The sequence below is a fragment of the Oncorhynchus mykiss genome, chromosome 1 (genome assembly GCF_057628025.1).
Source record: "Oncorhynchus mykiss isolate SJ-2025 chromosome 1, ASM5762802v1, whole genome shotgun sequence".
NCBI classification, from domain to species: Eukaryota; Metazoa; Chordata; class Actinopteri; order Salmoniformes; family Salmonidae; genus Oncorhynchus; species Oncorhynchus mykiss.
Window position 1 is genome coordinate 90,518,820 of NC_143022.1, and position 6,065 is coordinate 90,524,884.

A 6,065-nucleotide genomic window follows, 5' to 3' on the forward strand; every position below is an offset into this window, starting at 1 on the left:
TTGGTACATTACCCACCACTAAAGACACAGACTGTAGGTACATTACCCACCACTAAAGACACACAGACTGTAGGTACATTACCCACCACTAAAGACATACAGACTGTAGGTACATTACCCACCACTAAAGACATACAGACTGTAGGTACATTACCCACCACTAAAGACATACAGACTGTAGGTACATTACCCACCACTAAAGACACACAGGCTGTAGGTACATTACCCACCACTAAAGACACACAGACTGTAGGTATATTACCCACCACTAAAGACACACAGACTGTGAGACGTCATTTATTTTAATGTGCATTCAAAACATTTAACAAAAATGCAGGTGTCGTACACACACAAAGGGAATTATCAGTGTAGTTATCAGACACAGAGGGAATTAGCAGTGTAGTTACCAGACTCAGAGGGAATTAGCAGTGTAGTTACCAGACTCAGAGGGAATTATCAGTGTAGTTACCAGACACAGAGGGAATTAGCAGTGTAGTTACCAGACTCAGAGGGAATTATCAGTGTAGTTATCAGACACAGAGGGAATTAGCAGTGTAGTTACCAGACTCAGAGGGAATTAGCAGTGTAGTTACCAGACTCAGAGGGAATTAGCAGTGTAGTTACCAGACACACAGGGAATTAGCAGTGTAGTTACCAGACTCAGAGGGAATTATCAGTGTAGTTACCAGACTCAGAGGGAATTAGCAGTGTAGTTACCAGACACAGAGGGAATTATCAGTGTAGTTACCAGACACAGAGGGAATTATCAGTGTAGTTACCAGACACAGAGGGAATTATCAGTGTAGTTACCAGACACAGAGGGAATTATCAGTGTAGTTACCAGACACAGAGGGAATTATCAGTGTAGTTACCAGACACAGAGGGAATTATCAGTGTAGTTACCAGACACAGAGGGAATTATCAGTGTAGTTACCAGACACAGAGGGAATTATCAGTGTAGTTACCAGACACAGAGGGAATTAGCAGTGTAGTTACCAGACTCAGAGGGAATTAGCAGTGTAGTTACCAGACACAAAGGGAATAAGCATTGTAGTTACCAGACACAAAGGGAATTAGCAGTGTAGTTACCAGACACAGAGGGAATTATCAGTGTAGTTACCAGACACAAAGGGAATAAGCATTGTAGTTACCAGACACAAAGGGAATTAGCAGTGTAGTTACCAGACACAGAGGGAATTATCAGTGTAGTTACCAGACAAAGGGAATTAGCAGTGTAGTTACCAGACACAGAGGGAATTATCAGTGTAGTTACCAGATACAGAGGGCATTATCAGTGTAGTTACCAGATACAGAGGGCATTATCAGTGTAGTTACCAGACACAGCAGGAATTATCAGTGTAGTTACCAGATACAGAGGGCATTATCAGTGTAGTTACCAGACACAGCGGGAATTATCAGTGTAGTTACCAGATACAGAGGGAATTATCAGTGTAGTTACCAGACACAGCGGGAATTATCAGTGTAGTTACCAGACACAAAGGGAATAAGCATTGTAGTTACCAGACACAAAGGGAATTAGCAGTGTAGTTACCAGACACAGAGGGAATTATCAGTGTAGTTACCAGACACAAAGGGAATAAGCATTGTAGTTGCCAGACACAAAGGGAATTAGCAGTGTAGTTACCAGACACAGAGGGAATTATCAGTGTAGTTACCAGACAAAGGGAATTAGCAGTGTAGTTACCAGACACAGAGGGAATTATCAGTGTAGTTACCAGATACAGAGGGCATTATCAGTGTAGTTACCAGATACAGAGGGCATTATCAGTGTAGTTACCAGACACAGCAGGAATTATCAGTGTAGTTACCAGATACAGAGGGCATTATCAGTGTAGTTACCAGACACAGCGGGAATTATCAGTGTAGTTACCAGATACAGAGGGAATTATCAGTGTAGTTACCAGACACAGCGGGAATTATCAGTGTAGTTACCAGATACAGAGGGAATTATCAGTGTAGTTACCAGACACAGCGGGAATTGTCAGTGTAGTTACCAGATACAGAGGGCATTATCAGTGTAGTTACCAGACACAGCGGGAATTATCAGTGTAGTTACCAGATACAGAGGGAATTATCAGTGTAGTTACCAGACACAGAGGGAATTATCAGTGTAGTTACCAGACACAGAGGGAATTATCAGTGTAGTTACCAGACACAGCGGGAATTATCAGTGTAGTTACCAGATACAGAGGGCATTATCAGTGTAGTTACCAGATACCGAGGGCATTATCAGTGTAGTTACCAGACACAGCGGGAATTATCAGTGTAGTTACCAGATACAGAGGGCATTATCAGTGTAGTTACCAGACACAGCGGGAATTATCAGTGTAGTTACCAGATACAGAGGGAATTATCAGTGTAGTTACCAGACACAGCGGGAATTATCAGTGTAGTTACCAGACACAGAGGGAATTATCAGTGTAGTTACCAGACACAGAGGGAATTATCAGTGTAGTTACCAGACACAGCGGGAATTATCAGTGTAGTTACCAGACACAGAGGGAATTATCAGTGTAGTTACCAGATACAGAGGGAATTATCAGTGTAGTTACCAGATACAGAGGGAATTATCAGTGTAGTTACCAGACACAGCGGGAATTATCAGTGTAGTTACCAGATACAGAGGGCATTATCAGTGTAGTTACCAGACACAGCGGGAATTATCAGTGTAGTTACCAGATACAGAGGGAATTATCAGTGTAGTTACCAGACACAGCGGGAATTATCAGTGTAGTTACCAGACACAGAGGGAATTATCAGTGTAGTTACCAGACACAGCGGGAATTATCAGTGTAGTTACCAGACACAGAGGGAATTATCAGTGTAGTTACCAGACACATAGGGAATTATCAGTGTAGTTACTAGACACAGAGGGAATTATCAGTGTAGTTAACAGACACAGAGGGAACTGGCAGTGTAGTTACAGGACACAGAAGGAATTAGCAGTGTAGTTACCAGATACAGAGGGAATTTGCAGTGTAGTTACCAGACACAGAGGGAATTAGCAGTGTAGTTACCAGACACAGAGGGAATTAGCAGTGTAGTTACCAGACACAGAGGGCATTAGCAGTGTAGTTACCTGACTCAGTGTGAACTGTGGAGGAGAAACAAGAGTCACAAACAGACGGCCTGGTCCAGTCTCCATTATTCCTGAAAGAGACAACATGTCTAACAAATAACCATCAATTATAAAGATCAGAACCAGATATCAACCAGTAGACCAGCATCTTATTCATTATCAGCCTTACTATGCTATTATAGAGAACACTGCTTTCTCAATCTAGGTGTTCGTTTTTAATGGAAAATAAAAGGTTTAATATAACCCACTTAATTTTTATTGATAAATATTCTTACCCTCTTTACAGCACGTCAGAAAATACAATGGTGTGGAGAGTGAAAATTAATTCATTAAAAATAGTACAAATGTTGTTTGAGCATTTTGACGATTTAACAAGAGAGAGCAGAGGTCAGAGAGCAGAGGTCATCCTGGGTGGTTGGGATGATCATTGGTTGTAAGCGCCTGTAACACCTGACATTCACAGAGTACAAAACCACACACATTCATTTAACCCTTCTTAAATAGATTTTTATTTGTATGTACACTAAAATAAATAGCTACATTCACACTAGTTTAAACAAGACCCCAAGACATGTATTGAAAACTTTCCATAGGCTCTTTAGTCTTTTTTCCATAACAAGTCCCTTACATTTTACAGTCCATAGTTTTCCTCCACAGATCTTATTGTTAAGCACCAGTGAACTATAGGTCACATTAATTTAATATCTTGAGAATGTGCAAAGGAGGAACAAGTATGAAAAACTGTCACAAACCCAAATATCAAGCACACAAAACGTCATCTTTTTTTATATTGCTCTTTACCCATGAGCATCCTTAAAGGGGCAATCTGGGATTCAAGCAACTAAATGGCCGCCCGCTACTTTCTTTTGGTAAACAGCTGAGGGATGGAGCTGGAGAAATTAAACCACTCAAATTCAAAGATGAAGCAATCCACGAGATCAACATGCTAGTTTTAACCATGTTCTGAAGCTCTACAGTGTTAGTTACTAATTACATTGTTTTACAAGCAATGTAGTGAAACAAGCTGATCATTTGGGTTCTGATGGGGTAAGACTGAGCTCATGAGGCATTTATACGTTAAATTCATTAACAATCAATGGCTATATATCATTCATTTAAAGGTTAAAAAAAATGGATGTACCAATACTGGATTGTCCCTTTAATGGCAGATCATCTGAACACACAGGACTGTGTTCCCCCGAGACACTAATCAGAAATAGTACGGTTCTGGAAGCCCTATTCATTAAGACTTATGCTATTATATTCTTTAACAGTAGTTAACCCCATGATGATAGGCTTTGTCCCAAATGGCACCCTATCCCCTATGTAGTGCACTACTTTTCACCAGGTCCCATATGGCTCTTGTCAATAATAGTACACTATATGGAGAATAGGGTGCCAATTAAGAGGAAATCACACTCTGGATCAATAACACAAACATATACAGTGGGGGGGGAAAGTATTTAGTTAGCCACCAATTGTGCAAGTTCTCCCACTTAAAAAGATGAGAGAGGCCTGTAATTTTCATCATAGGTACACTTCAACTATGACAGACAAAATGAGAAAAGAAATCCAGAAAATCACATTGTAGGATTTTTTTTATTTATTTATTTGCAAATTATGGTGGAAAATAAGTATTTGGTCACCTACAAACAAGCAAGATTTCTGGCTCTCACAGACCTGTAACTTCTTCTTTAAGAGGCTCCTCTTTCCTCCACTCGTTGCCTATATTAATGGCACCTGTTTGAACTTGTTATCAGTATAAAAGACACCTGTCCACAACCTCAAACAGTCACACTCCAAACTCCACTGTGGCCCAAGACCAAAGAGCTGTCAAAGGACACCAGAAACAAAATTGTAGACCTGCACCAGGCTGGGAAGACTGAATCTGCAATAGGTAAGCAGCTTGGTTTGAAGAAATCAACTGTGGGAGCAATTATTAGGAAATGGAAGACATACAAGACCACTGATAATCTCCCTCAATCTGGGGCTCCCCGTGGGGTCAAAATGATCACAAGAACGGTGAGCAAAAATCCCAGAACCACACGGGGGGACCTAGTGAATGACCTGCAGAGAGCTGGGACCAAAGTAACGAAGCCTACCATCAGTAACACACTACGCCACCAGGGACTCAAATCCTGCAGTGCCAGACGTGTCCCCCTGCTTAAGCCAGTACATGTCCAGGCCCGTCTGAAGTTTGCTAGAGAGCATTTGGATGATCCAGAAGAAGATTGGGAGAATGTCATACGGTCAGATGAAACCAAAATATAACTTTTCGGTAAAAACTCAACTCGTCGTGTTTGGAGGACAAAGAATGCTGAGTTGCATCCAAAGAATACCATACCTCTGTGAAGCATGGGTGTGGAAACATCATGCTTTGGGGCTGTTTTTCTGCAAAGGGACCAGGACGACTGATCCGTGTAAAGGAAAGAATGAATGGGGCCATGTATCGTGAGATTGAGTGAAAACCTCCTTCCATCAGCAAGGGCATTGAAGATTAAACGTGGCTGGGTCTTTCAGCATGACAATGATCCCAAACACAACGAAGGAGTGGCTTCGTAAGAAGTATTTCAAGGTCCTGGAGTGGCCTAGCCAGTCTCCATATCTCAACCCCATAGAAAATCTTTGGATGGAGTTGAAAGTCCGTGTTGCCCAGCAACAGCTCCAAAACATCACTGCTCTAGAGGAGATCTGCATGGAGGAATGGGCCAAAATACCAGCAACAGTGTGTGGAAAACCTTGTGAAGACTTACAGAAAAGGTTTGACCTCTGTCATTGCCAACAAAGGGTATATAACAAAGTATTGAGATACACTTTTGTTATTGACCAAATACTTATTTTCCACCATAATTTGCAAATAAATTCATTAAAAATCCTACAATGAGATTTTCTGGATTTTTTTTCTCTCATTTTGTCTGTCATAGTTGAAGTGTACCTATGATGAAAATTACAGGCCTCTCTCGTC